General features: G+C 41.2%; 2 protein-coding genes across 2 annotated transcripts in view; one reads left to right on the forward strand and one right to left on the reverse strand.

Moving 5' to 3' along the window:
* Positions 1 to 20,646, reverse strand: part of LOC134211097 (Krueppel-like factor luna) — a 994,395-nt gene that overhangs the window by 170,915 nt on the left and 802,834 nt on the right. The gene's annotated exons all lie outside the window — the stretch shown is intronic.
* LOC134215384 (pupal cuticle protein Edg-78E-like) overlaps positions 832 to 20,646 on the forward strand; it is a 34,270-nt gene continuing 14,455 nt past the window's right edge. The window contains exon 1 of the mRNA XM_062694587.1: positions 832 to 890. The gene's annotated coding sequence lies outside the window, so the exon portion shown is untranslated. The remainder of the gene's footprint in view (positions 891 to 20,646) is intronic.

The following is a 20,646-nucleotide window of genomic DNA, read 5'->3' on the forward strand; positions in this document are numbered from 1 at the left end:
ATCTACCGGTGAATGATTGCATCGAGTATCAAGCTACATTCGTGTTTAGCTTAGTTCATTTTCAGAGAGCTTACCATCTATGACCTGTTCCGTTCGACAATGGCAAGCTGCTGATAGTATTGCTGTGCGCCAGACACGTCCACTGGGGGATGCACAGTCCGTGATGTGCCTCTCCACTATCAAATTGAGGCAATTGGAGTGCGGAAGAACACCATGGTAGTGCAGTGAATTTACGTATTGTGTGGATGTAGAACGCCTGCAAAGCATCCCATTAATAGGGATACCAGGTACTAGGGAATTTTTAAGAACTCTTTTTTAAGCATAGTATAACAGTAGGAAGAACAAACAAAAATTTGCATTTTTCGCATCCCACCCTTTCTAAGTCATATATTTTGTATAAAATTTAAACCACTGCTCCTACTATTGTGGTGATAACTGTAACGATCTGCCAACGTTTGCCGGTCCATGTGGGACCATGTTTTCAAACAAACATTTCAGTCTATCGAAACGGAATGGCAAGCTTAGATAATGATACTTAAACAAATTCATTAAAACAGATAATATAACTTATCAGAAGATGCGGTTGCTTGTCGGATCTGCCGGTGAAGCGACGATCCGATTGCACATGCAAAAATTGCCCCTGCTTTCTTGCACAATTCCCTACAATCAATGCTCAAGAGCCCGATTCGATTCGGTTCTTCGTGTGTTGGTAGTTAATGAAGCATGAGAAATTTCCCCGGTATTGTCCGCTCGGTTGCGGTTCAGGGAAGGTACTCCGGGTGGAAGTTTTCTATTCCACTCCCGCCGCCCGGTTCAGACGGGGAGCCACTTCTGGGACTGTGATCAGTCAGTCAGACGTACACTGGCATCGGGCAGAGAAGTAGTAGCAGGTAAGACAATAGAATCAAAATTGCAATTAGATGGAAATTAATTGAAACTATTCAAGTGGCTCTCATTGCTGAGCTAGTTTGAAGTCTTGGGTGAATCGAATTTTAGGGCAATCGATTTCCAATCAATTCGATAGTTGGTTCAACAAGAAAAGTGATCTGTTTGCTCCAGAATACGAAGGAAAGAATAATTATGGATGGATTACTTATATGGCCGGGATTGTAATAAATCATAGGTACTTTGTCCATTGAGGAACGTGAACATTTATTCATATCTGTCCATGCATGTGATATTTCTGAATTATCATCAGCTATGTAATTTATTTAAGAAAATTCAAAATGATTTTGTTTTTTCAACTACAATTAACACGCATAATACGAATACTTGTATGAACATAAGTTAAATACCATTGGTAGAGGAATGTATCAGTATATATGTATCAATATCAGTATAAAATGTATAGTGAATGATTTTAACTTATAAAATCTAACCCAGTATGGATTGGGTATAATCATTTATATTTGTGCCATTGATGAAACTCCTACCTGCATTTATTTCACAATGTAGCATTTCCAAAATACTTCTGCAAGATTGCTCACCTGAAAGTAAAGAAAAGAAAAATAGAATTAGACTTAGCCTGTTATATTTTTGGAAGTTTGAGTAAGATGTCGGTTTAAAATTGAATTAAATACAAAAAATGCAGATAGGTTAATGACGAAATTAAACAAAATTTCGTACATAAATGTAGAATGATATCTGAAATACTATGCTAGGTACTACTAGTTGCAAATGCAATTTATGCTCAGAGATTAAGGATTGGTGTTGTTTGTTGTAGCATACACAGAAAAATAAATGCTATTCAGCGCGTAAAAAAAATAACGACGCAAAAATTGAACATTGTTCTCTTCCAAAAAGTAAACCGAACATGTTTGCACTATTTATTTATGATAGGAATCAGCAAGGCGATATAGTCTTTGACTTCTACCAAGTCGGAACGAGTCGGCTTTCTTAGACATAAATTGGTTGATGCGATTCGCAACTTTGTTTGTTAAGTGGTCAATGCGCAACGCTGGGTCAACCTGTGTGGCATGAAACGAGTGCTGGGCCCATAGTGCTGTCCAATGAGCAGCTTGAAGAAGCTTGAAGCTATTCCCACCCCGCTCATGTCCATTTGTACGAAGATCCAAGTTTGAGTCTCGCTCTGCATGCGGTTTCACCCAACAGCAAATCGAAATTCCATCTATATGAAGGGCCAAAAGGGAGGTGGAGGAGTGGGGTTGCGGACCCGTAAGTAGGGACACCTACGCAGATCCCGCGGAACATAAAGAGTTATAATCCAACAGACTAATAATACAAATCGCAATCCTTGTAGGGCTTCCCATCCAGCTCATGCGGGCTTGTTATTTGACCAAATGTCAATTCACGAAACGTTACAAAGCCGATTCCCGACCGACCGACTTGTGCCGAAAAATAGAATAGAGGGTATTTAGTAGTATCTAATATTTAGCTATTTCTGTTGGTTTTCATTTTTTCTATAATGGTGGGTCTCCAGAAGTTTCCGTTAGCTCAGGTAAAAAATCCTCATTAGCTTCCGTATTCGTTTCCGCTTCCGACCCTCTCGAAAGGAGGCTTCCGACCCCGGGAAGAAGCCATGAACAGAATAACAAAACATGATATGGTTTTGATTGACATAAGAGATAAAAGAACAGGCAACAATATCAAAAATTTGCATCGAAATATCATTTGAATATCAAGATATGCTATGGATAAGAACAAACTAATGGCACATGATATTGATCACTTCTTAAAAATAGCATAACTTGATCTCCTCATGTTATTTTAGTGCAAAATATTGATATTGTCGTCTGATCTTTTATCTCTTATATCAATCATGTCAATATCTCATTTTGCTATCTTATCAACATTTGATATTAATGAGCTATTTTCGTCTACTCGGGACCCTCTCGAAAGGAGGCTTCCGACCCTCTCGAAAGGAGGCTTCCGAGCCTCTCGAAAGGAGGCTTCCTAGCCTCTTGAAAGGAGGCTTCCGAGCCTCTTGAAAGGAAGCTTCCGAGCTTCTTTAAAAGAGGCTTCCGAGCCTCTTGAAAGGAGGCTTCCGAGCCTCTTGAAAGGAGGCTTCCGAGCCTCTTGAAAGGAGGCTTCCGAGCCTCTTGAAAGGAGGCTTCTGAGCCTCTTGAAAAAAGGCTTCCAGGCCTCTTGAAAGGAGGCTTCTGAGCCTCTTGAAAGGAGGCTTGAGCCTCTTGAAAGGAGGCTTCCAGGCCTCTTGAAAGGAGGCTTCCAGGCCTCTTGAAAGGAGGCTTCCAGCCTCTTGAAAGGAGGCTTCCAGGCCTCTTGAAAGGAGGCTTCTGAGCCTCTTGAAAGGAGGCTTCCGGGCCTCTTGAAAGGAGGCTGAGCCTCTTGAAAGGAGGCTCTGAGCCTCTTGAAAGGGAGGCTTGAGGCCTCTTGAAAGGAGGCTTCTGAGGCCTCTTGAAAGGAGGCCTGAGCCTCTTGAAAGGAGGCTTCTGAGCCTCTTGAAAGGAGGCTCTGAGCCTCTTGAAAGGAGGCTTCTGAGCCTCTTGAAAGGAGGCTTCTGAGCCTCTTGAAGGAGGCTCTGAGCCTCTTGAAAGGAGGCTGAGCCTCTTGAAAGGAGGCTTCTGAGCCTCTTGAAAGGAGGCCTGAGCCTCTTGAAAGGAGGCTTCCGAGCCTCTTGAAAGGAGGCTTCCGAGCCTCTTGAAAGGAGGCTTCCGAGCCTCTTGAAAGGAGGCTACCGAGCCTCTTGAAAGGAGGCTACCGAGCCCCTTGAAAGGAGGCTACCGAGCCTCTTGCAAGGAGGCTACTGAGGCCTCTTGAAAGGAGGCTCCCGAGCCTCTTGAAAGGAGGCTACCGAGCCTCTTGAAAGGAGGCTTCCGAGCCTCTTGAAAGGAGGCTACCAAGCCTCTTGAAAGGAGGCTACCAAGCCTCTTGAAAGGAGGCTACCGAGCCTCTTGAAAGGCGGCTACCGAGCCTCTTGAAAGGAGGCTACCGAGCCTCTTGAAAGGAGACTTCCGAGCCTCTTGAAAGGAGACTCTGAGCCTCTTGAAAGGAGACTCGAGCCTCTTGAAAGGAGGCTCTGAGGCCTCTTGAAAGGAGGCTTCTGAGCCTCTTGAAAGGAGGCTTCTGAGCCTCTTGAAAGGAGGCTTCCAGGCCTCTTGAAAGGAGGCTTCTGAGCCTCTTGAAAGGAGGCTCTGAGCCTCTTGAAAGGAGGCTTCTGAGCCTCTTGAAAGGAGGCTTCTGAGCCTCTCTTGAAAGGAGGCTTCTGAGCCTCTTGAAAGGAGGCTTCCAGGCCTCTTGAAAGGAGGCTTCTGAGCCTCTTGAAAGGAGGCTGAGCCTCTTGAAAGGAGGCTCTGAGGCCTCTTGAAAGGAGGCTTCTGAGCCTCTTGAAAGGAGGCTGAGGCCTCTTGAAAGGAGGCTGAGGCTTCAGAGCCTCTTGAAGGAGGCTGAGCCTCTTGAAAGGAGGCTTCTGAGCCTCTTGAAAGGAGGCTGAGCCTCTTGAAAGGAGGCTTGAGCCTCTTGAAAGGAGGCTTCCTGAGCCTCTTGAAAGGAGGCTTCTGAGCCTCTTGAAAGGAGGCTGAGCCTCTTGAAAGGAGGCTTCCGAGGCCTCTTGAAAGGAGGCTTCTGAGGCCTCTTGAAAGGAGGCTTCCAGGCCTCTTGAAAGGAGGCTCTGAGCCTCTTGAAAGGAGGCTTCTGAGCCTCTTGAAAGGAGGCTTCCAGGCCTCTTGAAAGGAGGCTCTGAGCCTCTTGAAAGGAGGCTTCCAGGCCTCTTGAAAGGAGGCTGAGCCTCTTGAAAGGAGGCTTCTGAGCCTCTTGAAAGGAGGCTTCCGAGCCTCTTGAAAGGAGGCTTCCGAGCCTCTTGAAAGGAGGCTTCCGAGCCTCTTGAAAGGAGGCTTCCGAGCCTCTTGAAAGGAGGCTTCCGAGCCTCTTGAAAGGAGGCTTCCGAGCCTCTTGAAAGGAGGCTTCCGAGCCTCTTGAATATTCCGGTTTGGTGGTTTCCTGGCCCTGTAGAAGTGGAGACCTGGCACGTTTCATCGTTTTTTCGACACACCAGATGGAAATCTCCGCTGTCTTCGCAACATCATGGATCGAAAGATTCGGACGACGCTTGAACAGATTCCTTGCCTACTCTGGATTACTTGTTTTCGGTTTTTGCCGCTGCCTGGCCACCGCTGGGTCATTTGGGTCTCGTTGAATGATTTCACCGTTCATCTATAGGGCGCAGTCGGGTTTGCTTGATGCCATCCCAATAACCAATTCGCAGATTGTTATAAGCTTCTGGCAACGTAAGCATTACATTCTTAACAAGGTTTCAGCCAACATTCTGTCAATGTTTATCCACACGTTGAAAAGTTACAAGTTAACTAATGTGTCTCATTTTCATCGAGTATAGTCTTTAATTTTATGGTAACGTCGACATGCTGATCGAGGGATAGCTCTTTCCCTATCGACCAGTTCAGAAGATCAAGTCGGTCTTCCACGATGCAGGAGAAAATTGATGCCATTCTACTGCAGCAGCAGCAGGAGGGATTTGCTGCCGGATAATCCAGTGTGGCAGTTCAACGAATTTCAAGAATTCTTCCATTTGGTTTTTCAAAAAAATCTTTCGACCGTATCAATCCGGAGAATAGTTCGGGTGCGTTGAGATGCACGGGAGTTCTTGATGAAATCGTCAGCCTCTTTAAGCCTCAATACGAGGCCTTTTCGTGCAGTGTTGCTCAACAGGGGCTTGTCCAAGGATATACACGAATAGGTAGGTGCCATTTTCTAGTAATATTTTGGTTTTATGCTGGTTTTATAACACTTTTGAAGAGTAAATTTTGGTCGTCAAGAGCGTTACAAAACTTAAACTGTTACTAGAGATTGACCGTGCATCAAACGGTTGGCAAAGTACTAACCGAACACTCCTCTTCGGTATGTTTAGTCATCAACATCAATAAAATCAAATCGTGCGTTGGATGTGAACATGGTGACTCCTTCCAGCTTTACAGACGGTGCCAAGATTTTGATTGCATGATTTCATTGTACAGAAAAATCTGGAACGATCGCATAACTTAGTGAATAAAAAATTAAAAAAAGCCAACCAACTAACAGCAAAGGACACCTGGTAACATACCTTCCTAACTAACAAGAAGGACGTGGACAGTGCCATTATTGATCATTTGAACGTTTGAGTCACTGGACTTGCTCATTAAGAATGTTTGAACAATCCCAGTCAAAACTAGTATAAGCCAAGCTAAGCAAATAACTAGTTCGGTCAAAAGACCCGTTCAGCCATAGGTACGAGTTCAGTCTAATGGCTTCTTAAGCCCAAGAGCATGTTCGGCTAAATAAATTTCAACTAGAACAATTTGTGCCTGACAGTTCGGTCAAACTCTCAGCTATTATGTGTTTGGCTAAAAGGGAATCAATCGAATGATTTTTCGGCTAAATCTCGCTTAACTTTTCAAAAGGTAATTTTTTCATGAATTAATTTGAGTACTGTAATAAAAAGCTTTCATATTGCTCTGATGATTGCAATATTCAAATTAATTCATGAAAATGTTACTTAGGTCCTAATAAGTGATAAGTTTGGTAAATCAACTTTCAACTCTTTCCTATTTATGATGACCCTAATAAAAAAAGAGTTCGATCAATTTTGAAGCATCAACATTTTTCAAAGCAATGCGATGTGTCCAACGAAGTACTTAGTAACTGAGTAACATTGGCCATCTTCTGATATGTTATGGATGCCCTGTCAATTAGAACAGAAAATTGCAGGTGTCAGAAAATTCCAGAAAATTATCATCATTTCACAATTTGCGCTTCCTGATTAATTTTACTTCAAATGTGAATCAAGTTGCTCTGCTTGTTATTGTCAGCCTCATAGATTGTTTTAAAACTCAAAAATAAGCAATTTACATAATCTAGAAACAATTGTTTGTTTCATTTTCTGGACTACGTGTTTAGCAAAAATTGAAAAGAAGTTCGTAATATCACATACCCTTAAAACTGACAATGAACTTTCCACAAAGATCCAATTTCGTTGAAAGTTCATTTGCTAATCGTTCAATTTCCGGCTCCTGGATTATGCACTGCATTGTTCTTTGGTACGATTCCTTCCCCCGAAAATTCTTATCCCGATAAGCCCAACTTGATTCACGAGTAATGCTCAATGATGCGTGTACTGGCTTAATATAGGAAGATCAATATTCCTAGCATAAGGCCTCAGTTCTGCCCTACGGCACAACCACCGAGTTTCCCGCAGCTAGGAGTCGACGTATCTGCGTATGTGCAGCCAAAACGCGACACAAAGCACACGGCCTTAGTGATAGGCAACTATGGAGCAGGGCAGGTCACATGTGTTTGCCCTTATCGTGCTTGTCAGTCAGCAGTCGGAACAAAGCCATCTGTGACAGTTGTCTTCGTCGTCGTCGTCGTCGTCACCGTCATCATTCTTCAGCAGCGCGCCTTGGCGAAGAATCGAACGATTGCGATTGAACGAAACACCCAGAGAGCTACCAAGCTGCTACCAAATGTACCATGAAAAACAATTTCGCAGCAATTTCATCGCACGAACAATGATTAATCGTGCATTGTTTCGGTCGGCAATACAGGCTCGGTGCGGGTTGTTAGCTGTCACGATTTTGGTCCGTTATCTATGAGGTTCCTGGGATGATGGAATGGTGTACAACATTTTCTCCTATAGGACGTTGTTTAAATGTTTAAAATCTATGATTTTCTCATGCTTTTACTAGGGTGGTAACAATCAATTTTTTTTTGAAAACTATTATTGGAAAAGCGATCTTATAATACATATTGTGCATTGATTTTTGGTTTTCCACAGAACAATTTCTGGACGGATTAGCTGATTTGCACCATTATTTTTCTTTAATTAAATTCAATCAGCAGAACAGCGGACGTGTTATTTATGTTTGAACTTGGTTTCAACATTTCGGTGCTTCTCGCAATGTATAAAAAAGCGCAAAATTCCTAATTACCACCATGCACACATTGGAACGTCTATTTAACAGTCGATCAAATCCAACTGAGGGCGTTCCATGTGCTTCGCACATTTCACCGCATTACATTGCATTAGCACCGATAGCGAACATTTCCGCACTCCAAATCTGGGGAACTCAATAGTAGATGCGCGCCAGTAGAGCAATTATTCTCAGCAACTTTTCCAGAGCATTCGCCGGCCATGCTTGCCCAGATGTTTTATTGAGGTAGGGCTGGATACCGAGATCCACCCACTCTTCACCAGTGGCCTTAATAAACTCACTTGCCAATGTTGTTGGTTCGTTCGTCGCCCACTCTGTGCAGCACCGGTCCCACTCCTCCCGGCGGAGGTTCGTTAAGGGAAGACTATCGGAAAATCTCTGCCTTCTCCGTGTCTCTAATACACATACTTTCAGTTTTTGCCGGAGGTTTTATCCTTGTCGAGATCGTCCTTCTTTCACACTGTAGTCAGTCGCCACTGGCGGCGAATAGAAGTCTGTCTAATTCACGGCTGTCCGACGGTTGTACGGAAGCTCTGCTACGACGTCGACGACCGACCGGCTGCTTGCTTCTGGGAGGCGTGTCAATTGGTGTGTATCGTTCTAATTTATTACCCGCAATTAATCCTGTTTCTGTATCCTTCCTGCCCCCTTGGTTGGCCGCGTCTGTTTGGATGGAGCTAAAGGGAAAATCTTGGCCAGGCTGGCACTCCTAGATTCGTTGTCGTTGCTGGTCGCTGGCACGGTATTAGGTATTAGATAAAACTGTGTCGCTCAAGTCGACGGGGTGTGTAGGATGCACAATTCGAATGGTGAACCATCGGTGAGTCTGAGCTGGGAATGTCCCCATCGGGACACAGTGGGTTGGTTGGCAGGACCGGAGCTCGAGAATAAGAGATGATTCACGGTTGAAATGCAAAGCTCCATCAAGTGCTGGGTGGATGATTTTTCGGTGGGTGTTGAAACTGTGTTTTGTGAAAGGCGCTGATTTTGACAGATGAGAGGGTGAAACATTATTCATAGGATTAGGCATGGCTTTGGAGAACTTTTTGGTTGTGTCTTGGCAGATTCAAGCTAATTGCGATTTGAATAATCCTTGCATACATTTCCAATCCCAAAATAGACCATGTTCAAGGGTATGTAAATATTGAATGGAACATGTAAATACGAAGTGATTCTTTGATTTAGAACTTAGATTGTCAGCACATGAAGGTATTTGATGCTACATGAAACTACTTGTACGTATATCGCCTCCACATTAATGTCATACCTTACATCATATAAGCTCAAATCGCAGATTATGAAGTGAGTATTCAGGAACGATTCGCCTGAATTACCAAAGTGAATGAAACAAATGCTCAAGCATATGCAAATTGCAATTTTTTTTCGTGTGGTTTCTCAACGAAAAGTAACAACTCAAATTAATTCAAAATGTAGGCACAATCAGCGTAACGGAATACGTTACATCTTTTGATGTCATATTTAATCGTGATTCAGAATTTTTGGATTAATTTTATGCAGTAGTTAAGAAAATATGACTTTAATAGGGTGTGAAGTTAAACTTACTTGCTCTTATACATATTCCTTTGATTATCATCAACATTGTAATTGTAATTTAAACAAAAGAGCCATGCTGACTTTGCCCTACTCGGATGTTTCCCACGAAAAATGTAGTTTAAATTAGGATCCATTCTCACTCCCGTTTGGTATGTGTAACAGCACCAACGTACAACGTACAAAGTGACAAAGTGAGTAATTCTTCGCTGTTAATTTAATAATTCAAGCAACGTATTTCACGTTGATATAATTTAAAATTCATTTCATGCATGTGCTTATTCAATTGTGCTGCCATGCATCTGTCTCACCGGTAACAACGCGCTGTGATTCTCGGTTGGACATCTGTTTCCCCACGCCCACATTTGGTTTTTCTCTGCGCTGGCTGCTGGATGGGCGGATGGTACCACAAAAACTAAGCAAAAAATAAGTTGGCGGCACTTGCACAACGGTACTTCTGTGTAATACAAGGTATGGAAGGTTCCCGAGCTTGATGTGTCGCAATCGCTTTTAATTCGATAGAAAAGTTACACGTTGTGGATTTTCAACCTTTCTGCCAGTTATCGTTCTTTGATTGAGAATTCAGCTGAATCAACGGAACTATTCATTAGATTCAGTGAAAACATGTTAACAATGTCATTAACTATGTTTTATAAATTGTTTCTTTATTGTTTCATTATTTATTATTTACTTCATCGGACTGCACAGTCTTAAGGACAATTCTCACGGAATCCAAAACAAAAAGCACTCGCGTTTTCAAGAGCACCCCATCCAAAACAGAAGCCACGCACAGCTGTCTTTCTAGTTTTCCACCCATCATGCTGCGACGCAGCAAAGCTGAATTAATAAAAATGACAGTTGTGCGTTGCTTCCGTATTGAGTGTTGTGCCTTCAAAAACGCGAGTACATTTAGCTTTGGATTCCATGAGGATTGTCCTTAATGACCTCCCATGGCGTAAAAACTCCATATCTTTTCAACATCATTAAAATATAGGACAAAATAAAACAAGACAAAACATTTGACGTACGTAATAAAATATTTATCCTAGGAAGAGCGTAGTCCATGTAGTTCGTCTGATTCATCGAGTCTCGTCTTGTAATTGCATCATTAATGAAGTCCGAGGCAGTTGAAGAAAAAAGCAAAGGTAGGAAAATTCTCCACTATTTTGGTGTATGGACATTCACTCCCATTCTGGTTCATGTCGACTGACTTGAAGTCTATGTTTGAAGATTGCAGCAAGTCTTAGGAAGTCTCGTTGTCGAAGGACACGCTCCGAGGAGCATATAGGCCCAGCTGAGGTAAGATAGCTGACGAATCAGTCTCTCCTTACGATATTTTTGCAACGAATACAGTTTGTGAGCATTTCCTTCTTTGCTCAACTGTCTTAATTCCCAGAAGTCTACAGCAATCTCCATATGGTGGAAAATTAAAAGGATCACGTCATTGAAGCCACGTAAGGCAAATCTGAAGAATTTCTGTTGAAATTCTCTGACCCATTTCTGTTGAACTTCTTCGATACTGGCACCATACAACGGCATTTGAATATTGACACAGAAAAGAGATCGAAGGCAGAGCGGGTCACAAAATTCTTTGGTTATTTTGAAAATAATCCCGAGCTGCCGGTTGGCCCTAGAGATCATGGCATTATAGTGTATACAAAACGTAAGCGCCGAATCAAGTGTGACACCCAATTAGTTGTTGCTGCTATCCTGGTTGATCGCATCCAAGGAGTGGAGCTACGATCGCACGAGGCTGTACAAAAAGTCGTGTAACAATACGACTACAAATACATGCTCGTATCGTATCAGGCTATACGTCGAGGGCGTAAGTTCAGATGTAAAACAACATTATCTGCCTCCTAATGCAGTGTACACACGGTCAAGCTGTTTGACCAACATTAACTCCATCTCTTGTGTAATAAATCATTCTACACCTTCTACCAACAGTGAATTAATTCGACAAACAATATCCCACACGAGCTCCGGTCGCCAACTTAAACTGGAAATTATGCACAAGAACTCTAGGGACTTCAATGGTCGTGGATTTATTTCGGTTTGATACCAGTGGTAGTTGACAAAAAAAAATTAGCATCGCTAGAAACAGAACAAACTAGCAAACTACAAGAAACTATATGTGGTGGATAAGACAACCGCGAAAGAATTGTATAAATCGCTTCAAAGACGCCATGAAAACTGTCGTTTTTAAATCAGGATTCTAATGATTTCCTGATCTCAGTATTCGACATTATAATCAAGAACATATACTTCCCAACATGTAATTAGGATTGGGTTTCTCTTAATGCAAGTTGCCGTACAAATGCATGCATACTTGTTCATTTATCCAATTAAACGGATGAGCTGAAATTTGCATACAAAGTTTAGTCACAAAATGATACATTGCCCAAATGTAAATGTAAATGCGTCTCCATACCCCAATCAGCGAATGTCAGGTTTTAATACAGTTCTGCATAAGAACCTTACAGAAACTGTATAAAATTTTAGCATGTTCAATTGCGGAAGATTTCAATATGTACAATACAATTTCAATACAACACTATTTTGTACTATTTTAATACTTACATTTCTTGTATCGAACCCTTGCAAAACTGTGAATGCCAATGTTTTATACAATAATTGTGAGATTTGTTTTTCGGGTGTATGCTGTTATGCTTGTTTGCTGCTGAACAGTTTTTGATATCCTTATTTTGGTCCTTGCCTAGCGTTTCCCCTGGGAGGCTCATTTTGCCTGAAATAAACACTCATGGGGACATACCAATATTGTAATAACTTAGATTATTGTGCTAACTTGGTATTTGTACTTGCATTGAATAAACATTAGAGTGATTCATATTTTGATTTTTTTGTCCCCCGTTGCTTGAACGATTGCATTTGCTATTTTAAAAAATCCTTCTAAATTTTGAGCTATTCTGGATCTAATTTGAGTGAGCACGTACAGTTGGAAAACCGTCCCCCAACGCTTCACATCAAGCTCTAAGAGCATATGAGTACATCGTCAACGTAGAAAATTTACCAAGAAACAGGTCGTAGGGGAAGGAGGGGCAATATGCCCTAGCTAAGCGTAGACTGCTTCTATGCCTTAGCTATAACGATTTTCATGGGTGTTTCTACCTCACGCAACAGTTAAACAATATAGCTAGTTGGTGCCATTCAAAAATTGTCAAAAATCTCAATCATATTGATAATATTCACATTTCAAAAAAGTGGTGATATTCTGTTGTTGGAAAACTCATGAGGCAAAACGCCTTTTAGCTGGCAGCTCCTAGGGAACAAAGCACCACGCGTCGGCGAATCAGCATTCTGGTATGGATAGTACGTGGAGACGCAAGTACATTGTAGGTTATTGCCACTAAGGCGTTTTGCCTCGCCAAAATGTTAGATGTTTCTTCAAAATGCGGAAATTTTTGATTTTTCCGACCATCCCATGCACTATTTTGAAACTTTTTTCGCCTAACCTACATAATTTCAGATCTAGTTTTGTTACGGTCATCTTAATGACGGTAAATATGAGGGAAACCACAAAAGGCGTTTTGCCTCGGGGGGGCGTTTTGGGGCCTCTTCCCCTATTTGTTGTGAAACGATCTGATGGGAAATCCATAAGCAATCTAATTTAAGACGTAAAAGAATAATATCAATATCAGTAATGAGCATTTTTGTTTTCTTCATAACTTTGCTTCCAAATGGCAAATCACTTCGCAACAACAACTGGCTTTCAGCTCAAGAAGTATTCTCTGTTGTCATATGTGTTGATTATTTCGCCCCACGGAATGGTATTTTACATAAGGGTCGATTTACACAAATATTTCCATACAAACTTTAAATGACGTGTGCACAATCAAATTACATTCAAAAATTTAGAAGGATTATTAAAATGGTAAATGCAATCGTTTAAGGATCGGGGGGCATAAAAGTTTGATAATAGCCAATAATTTCAAACAAGGATGTTAACGATCATTCAGTAATTTGCGTTCGATCATTTAGTAGTTTGTCAATAACACATTCCAGAAGCTGAATTTCAAATCATGTTGTATGGTGGACTTCTAGTGCGAAGGTTTTTCTAAAACTTTGCCTAATGGTTCGATATTGAAATTCAACTAATAACGGAGTTAGAGCGCTAGTTATAGTAACTTAAACTAAATGATTGGAATTTTGTTATCATTTAGTCTAAGTTACTGAAACTATAGCTATAACTCCGTTACTAGTGGAATTCAAACAACGAACCATTAGGCAGAGTTGTAGAAAAACCTTCGCACTAGAAGTCCACCATACAACATATTTTGAAATTCAGCTTCTGGAATGTGTTATGAACAAACTACTAAATGATCGAACGCGAATTACTGAATGATCGTTAACATCCTTGATTTCAAAGCCATTAAAACGACGATCCTCTTTCTACTTTGTAACCAAATAATCTCGTAATTTTCCCAATCAATCAACTAACGCCAGTCACCAGTCGATTTTAGAGGTCGAGAACTACAAATGCAACCCATGAGCATCGCGAAAACAAACAAAAACCTTGATGTTTTCATCCAGTGTTATCAAATGATGAAAACTTGTCAGCGAGTAAGAATCTTTTGAAATCGCAGCTTGATTTGAAACATTTACCGTTCTTTTTTTAACATATTATCATTTCTACCACGAAACCGAAACGCCAAACAGTAGATTCAACGGGATGGTTATCATTTAGCTGGTATTGATAAGGTTTAATTTTGAAGGATACCTACTTCTAAATTTATTATCGTTTGATTATAAAATGTTGCAATCATTCGAGAAGTTATCGCCGGCAATAACTTGTCTACTGTTTTCACTTGAAATTTTTTCAAACAAAGATTGCAATCATTGTCGTCTGAGAATGATTCAACACAACACTGTCAACAAGGACCAGGGACGACGGTAAGTGACTCCGTAACACGGTAGATCACTTTGACGAAGTGTGTTACGGTGTAAGATCTACCACACAGAGCCCTAGCTTAATCCGATTTTCTAGCTGGTAATTAAGTTGTGGTAATTAATAATTCGTCGTATTAGTCCCCGCTACCAACAGCAGTCTCAGAAATAAAACATAATTAATGTTACCCTGCAGATAGTTGCAAGACTCGAATATTGACGTTTAAGGCTAAACTGTATGCCACAGAAGCAACTTTTCAAGAAATTAGGTAAAAAATCTCGGGTGGCTGTCCGAGTACACGTCGTGTTTCTCTAGTAGGCAGAGCGATCAGCCGGTCATCAAAATTTAGTTCTGCTTTGTGCGGAAAGCAAAACGATCGGCCGGTCATCGAAATTTTGCCACACTCCCTACCCCATATATCCAACATCCCAGTGATTTCTCGTGGAAGTGGAGATGACTCGTCGGCTTCTATCAAAGTGAGTATCACCACGACATTTTCCTACCTTTTCTTTAATTGACTTGTATTTGGACACGGCCGGCGCTGGTATTGCTTATTTTTGCGTCACCAGTTCTTACACATTGAAGATGTTATTAGCCCCAAACTGCATTTGTTGTGTATTTGTGTAATTACGGGAGGCTGTCCGAAACTGTCAGGTTTGTCCCTGTGACTCCAATCCCGACTCCACGGCCCGAAACCGACCATTCGAACATGTGTTTGTGGCTCCTTTACTCTCCATATAAAAGTTCGGCCATCGAACTCTTGATCGCCTCTGAGTTATCACATCCGCGGAAGTTTTAAGCTATGGAGCTGTTTATTATGGCTGTAGAGATATGCCAGCTCCTCTCTCCATGCTAGAACTCGTGCGATTGGGAGGAGATCTACGTCGACCGTCCTGTGCAGATTCCTGTTCCCTTCGACAAGGAGAAGGATCCTATGATCTCCAGACGTGGTTGCGGCGAATGAGGCGGCTTTGCAGATTGTCGCCAGCACACGATGGTAGAAAGGTAAAATGCCTGGCCTGGTGTGGATAATAGTAACCCAGAAACGGCTCGATTGTACTGATCGAAGGTCGGCGACAAAGTATCTATGAGGTTACTGTGAGATAAGCAGGTGAGTTCCAGGCCGTAGAGCAGGCAATTATCGATGACAGCCTGACCAATCCATAGTCGGAGTGCTCTATTGTTGGTTTTGTGTTGTTCTGATTTCCTGAGCTGCTGAAGAACGAAAGAAATGTCGAAATAGATTACCGCACTCATATGTGACCAACCAAAATTTTTTTTCAAGTTTTATAACGCTCTCGAAGTCCATAATTTACTCTTCAAGAGTGTTATAAAACCAGCAAAAAATCAAAAAAGGTAATAGGGCAGATTTAGTCACAATCAAGTTGCTGCAACTATTTCTGTTTAACTTGTGCTGCATTGAAACTTGTTGCGAGAAAATTGGATAAGGATTACTGTATGAAAAGTTGACTAATGTTTTTTACGGTTTTTTGTGCACACACATACATGCACATACGCACTCACGGACAGACAATCATTTGTTTGTAAGACCATCATCCTAAGACAGCGGTTCTCAAACTTTTTTCATGAGAGGTACCCTTTGGAGCATTGACCTCCATTGAGGTACCCCCTATGTTTGCTGTAAATTAACGTAGGCATCACTTAAGATATATGACAAGAAAACTAATTGGGTGTATGGCTCACCAAAAAGTTGTTTGAAGATTTCGCTATTCCGTGAAGCTTACAATTCAAATTAAGTTTATACGTCAAGCTTCCTATAAAGCTTTGAGGACTTTTCCGAGCCTTTAAAAGAAGGCTTACGAAACTCTTGAAAGCAGGCTTCCACGCTTCTTAAAATTACGTATTTTTCTCCGAGCCACTTGGAATTTGGCTTCATAGCATTTTGAATGGAGGCTTCCATCCCTCTTGAAAGGAGGCTTCCGAGCCTCTTGAAAGAAGGCTTCCGAGCCTCTTGAAAGGAGGCTTCCGAGCCTCTTGAAAGGAGGATTCTGAGCCTCTTGGAAGGACTCTTCCAAGCCTCTTGAAAGGAGGCTTCCAAGCCTCTTGAAAGGAGGCTTCCGAGCCTCTGGAAAGGAGGCTTTCGAGCCTCTTGAAAGGAGGCTTGAGGCCTCTTGAAAGGAGGCTTCCAGGCCTCTTGAAAGGAGGCTCTGAGCCTCTTGAAAAGGCTCTGAGCCTCTTGAAAGGAGGCTTCCGAGCCTCTTGAAAGGAGGCTTCTGAGCCTCTTGAAAGGAGGCTTCCGAGCCTCTTGAAAGGAGGCTTCCGAGCCTCTTGAAAGGAGGCTTCCGAGCCTCTTGAAAGGAGGCTTCCGAACCTCTTGAAAGAAGGCTTCCGAGTCCTTGAAAGGAGGCTACCGAGCCTCTTGAAAGGAGGCTTCCGAGTAGTTTCCATCCCGGGACATCCCGGGACAAAAAATCCCGGGATTTAGGAAAATTCGGGATTTCCCGATTCCCGGGATATTATTTTTGAAATCCCGAAAATCCCGGGATACCCGGGACAAAAAATACTGCTTCATTTCCGGTTCGCAAACAGTGTAACGCGAAACCCAACTTAGGAGATAAACTCATATCATATTTTTATACCTCCCATCAGACATGACTTTTTTCCATGTTTGTTTATTATATATTAGGCTTAGGCATGTATACGGAGCCAAGGTTCTTTGTGTAGAGGGGTTCTTAGTAGAGGGGAACAGACATGAAAATGTCGGAGATAGTTAATAGAACACCTTCACAAAAATATTAGATTCACCAATACCATTCAATGGAAGGCTACTGACTGATACTTTTCCAGCCGCTACAGCTCTCTATTAATCAAACAAGTATCTACAGTACAAGATCAGCAACATCTATTTGGCGCCTGTTTCCTACACATCTTCGTTCTACAGCGAGGTTGTGTACACTTCGTGATGTTCCAATTTTCGGCTTCTGTCAAAATTGTATACCAACTTTAGTCGCGTAATCTATTAACCCCATTATCGTTAAAATATCGAACTCCGACAATAATTGAATTGATTCATCTTTATCGCAGCAAGCGATTACGTTGAACACAATCAACTTCATCGGCGATAACGATAAATTAACGATTAATATCAAGATTAGGAAGCGATCTGTTCAAGATTACGAAGAGCTGCAGCTCTTGGCAAAAGTATCAATTAGTAGCCTGCCATAGGTTGGAGGATACTCTACCTTCCGAGAAAAACGTGAATATTATTTGCTTCTTGAAGTCGTTTTTTTTTTAAAGAATCGATTCAAATTGAATTGAGTTCCAATTTGAAATCTGTATTATCTGGCCTTTCTAAAATATGAACTTTACCCCTGAACATTGAATAAAATCGTTTTTAAATAAAAAAAATAAGTTCTCTAAGGAAACATCGAAAAATCCCGGGATCCCGGGATTTCCCGGGATATACGAACAAGTTCATCCCGAATCCCGGGACAACGAAAATGGCCGGGAAATGGAAACTCTACTTCCGAGCCTCTTGAAAGGAAGCTACCGAGTTTTTCGGAAAGGTCATCATGCCTCCTAAATGAAAGTTCCGACCTTTAAATTCTAGAATTTAGTCACTAAACTTTTTGTTCCACACTATGCTGGTTATAATTAGGTTTTGGATTTAATAGGTTTTGAATTAATGATTGTTTTTTTTATTATGTACAATACATAGTTTTGAAATAAAAAATTACACACTTACCAGAAATTATATATAAAATTGCTTCCAACTTTCCAAAAGTAACGTTTTTATTATTAAAATATGTTTCACTGGTCAAAACGCCCCCGTGTAGGCAGGATGATATGCCCTTATCTACTGTAGACAGGCGCGGCGAGACCAGCAGCAGTTGCTTTCAAATTATATGGAAACTATCGGAATGTTATTCAAACCTGCTTAAATGGACTTATGCTAGTTTTTTAATGACAATCAAGTAAGCGGACGTCCTCAAATTACGTAACGCTTAGAGGAGGAGGGGGTTGAGCGAAGTGTTACGGTCCATACAAAATTCTCAGATGTTCCATACAAAAAGTGTTACATAGAGGGGAAGAAGGAGGAAAAGCCCAATTTTTGCGTTCCATAATTAATGGATCTTTCCTAAGGATTTGTACCCTTCTTATTATGGGGTAGATGAAATACTAATGAAGGGGTATAAAACGCCTTTGGTTAAGGTGGGGCATTTTGCCCAGGCACTTGTTTAAATCCATTTTTTCTTTTGGAAAAAGCTTTATTACGCATTCTCAGTAATATTTTCATATGGCTACTTACAAGCAATGCATTTGCGACTTTTTGGACTTCCAAATATCACAAAGTTTGCATAAATAGCATTGAAAAGTAAAAAGTTATTTAAGTATTGCCTTAGGAGGGGCATATTATACCGTCTTATCCTACCTGGAAATCGCCACTGTTCTCGATACAATAATTGTTCTTAGCTATTATTCGGTATACACTGAATCACGTACTTCCTATATAATTGTTTTTATCATTAAAACTAATCAAACATTTTTGAACTACATTTTAAAACTCGGCACAGCAATTTCCAGCCGGCGTGGCACGGCGTGTGCTGCCAAAATCTCTTCAATTTGAAAACTGAAACTGAATATTGTTTTCAAGTGTTTAGAAGGAATTTAAATGTTTGACAGCATTTTCATAAACAAATAAAATTTATTATAATTATAAATAAAACCAGCATTACATTTCCGTGGTACGTTTATTTTGTTTACATCGCATTTTGTACCGTTCCGTAACCGAATGAGAGATCGAGATGCCGGAGTGACTTGGAGTGTGCCGGAAAAGCATTTGCTGTGGCTCTAACTTCACCTCGTTAATTTAAATGCTTAAAACCGTTTTGCAAACAATGAGCAAAGTTAACTATGTTTTTGACAGTTAAGTATACGCTATCGGAATATTACGGAACCTATAAAACTCAGAGAAAGTTACTTTCTATATTAAACATCAATAAATTACTGCAGCTGTACGCATGTTATGCCGGGAATGGGGTAGGAAACCCTAAGTCGAACTTTTTCATAGATTTTTTTAATTTCAATTATTCAGTTTACTATCAAGAATGTTCTCATGTTTCTAAAATACTGTTTTAAAATGTCCTAAAATTGAAAACTATGCAACTGGTCATAAGGAATCTAAGTTGAACTAAAGTGTAGCAACGTGAGGAACAAGAAAATTATTGTCTGAAAACATCATTACTTCTTCTTATTGGCATTACACTGGGACATTGTCGCCTCGAAGCTTAGTGTTCTTTAAGTACTTCCACAGTTATTAACTGCGAGGTTTCTGAGCCAATTACCATTTTTGCATTCGTATATATCATGAGGCTAACACGATTGTACTTTTATGCCCTGGGTAGTCGATACAATTTCCAAACCTAAAATTGGCGAGACCGGCACCGGGAATCGAACTCAACCCCCCTTAGCATGGTCTTGCTTTGTAGCCGCGCATCTTACCGCTAGGCTAAGGAGATCCCCAAACATCATAAACATCATTACGGTCTTCTTTATAACAACTTCACACCGAGCACAATGTTTGTTAAGCATGTTAAGCATTTTAATGAAGCATTTTCCCTGGTAGCAAAAGTCGATAACATTTTCTACTTTGCGCCATTTTTATCAACGGCTTCGTAAATCACCATTACTTAGCCATTTGAAAACCATCCGCCACTCGATATTTCAATTTTGTACCTCCATTCATAGCAATTTCTCTTTTTATTCTGGGCGATCACAGATTGCCCTCCGAGCAGACAACAGAATGGCAATGCATGACCGACAACAGTGGCAGGGCAAACAAATTTGCTCTTAAAACACGACCGACCGCCCTTATCGCGAAGCAATTATCAAATTTCCTAATTTTCCGCTGTCAAACAAGAGCCGAAAGATGTTGTAGGACATCGAAAATAAAAATAACCCCTCGGTAATGATACACGAATGAATGGCTGGGGAAACTCTCGGGGGAACAATTTCCCGAGTGGTGGTCCGCCGGTTTTTCGCTGGGCTGATGTCTTGCTTGATTTCGCCGTTAAACGCAATATGCTCGTTTTCTTGGCCGGTCGGGAGGGGCGATCTTTTTGTGCTTTTCGTGCTATCTATCGGCCGTTGTTGCTTGGAAGCGATCAGATAACGGTCGGTGGGTCGATGGACACCATTTTCGATGTTTAAATGCGCGACGAAGGCAGCGTGTAATTCAAATTAAGGGATCTTGACTTATGGAAGGGTGATAGCCTTTTGGGAAATGATTTCGTAATATCTTTTCCCATGCGGCTAACTTTAAGTATT

This window comes from Armigeres subalbatus, chromosome 2 (assembly GCF_024139115.2).
Source record: "Armigeres subalbatus isolate Guangzhou_Male chromosome 2, GZ_Asu_2, whole genome shotgun sequence".
Classification (NCBI taxonomy): Eukaryota; Metazoa; Arthropoda; class Insecta; order Diptera; family Culicidae; genus Armigeres; species Armigeres subalbatus.